We start from the raw sequence: 253 nt of genomic DNA, 5'->3' as shown, positions 1-253 counted from the left end.
GGGGGATTGGAATATTTATTAACATGAAAACAAATCTAATAACCTGACAAAGTGTTTTATTTTGAAATTAAAACTATTTGTTCAGTTATACATATTCCCTCTTTGGGCCAATAGAGATTATTAGTGTGAAACACTGAGCCCCCGGACGTGTCTGTCTCTCCTGGCGTTACAGAGCCGGTATGACAACACCTGTTGGATTTTGTCATACAAGATTGAAAGCATATTAATTGTGTTGTCTTCCCGTCAACCTTGA

At 37.5% G+C, this 253-nt stretch overlaps 1 long non-coding RNA gene across 1 annotated transcript in view; it reads right to left on the bottom strand.

The window, feature by feature from the left end:
• LOC116687010 (uncharacterized) overlaps window positions 1-253 on the bottom strand; it is a 9,350-nt gene that overhangs the window by 779 nt on the left and 8,318 nt on the right. The window lies entirely within an intron of this gene.

This window comes from Etheostoma spectabile, chromosome 3 (genome assembly GCF_008692095.1).
Source record: "Etheostoma spectabile isolate EspeVRDwgs_2016 chromosome 3, UIUC_Espe_1.0, whole genome shotgun sequence".
Classification (NCBI taxonomy): Eukaryota; Metazoa; Chordata; class Actinopteri; order Perciformes; family Percidae; genus Etheostoma; species Etheostoma spectabile.
Note: the sequence above shows the minus strand (reverse complement) of the source record. Positions and strands in the feature narration are given on the sequence as shown.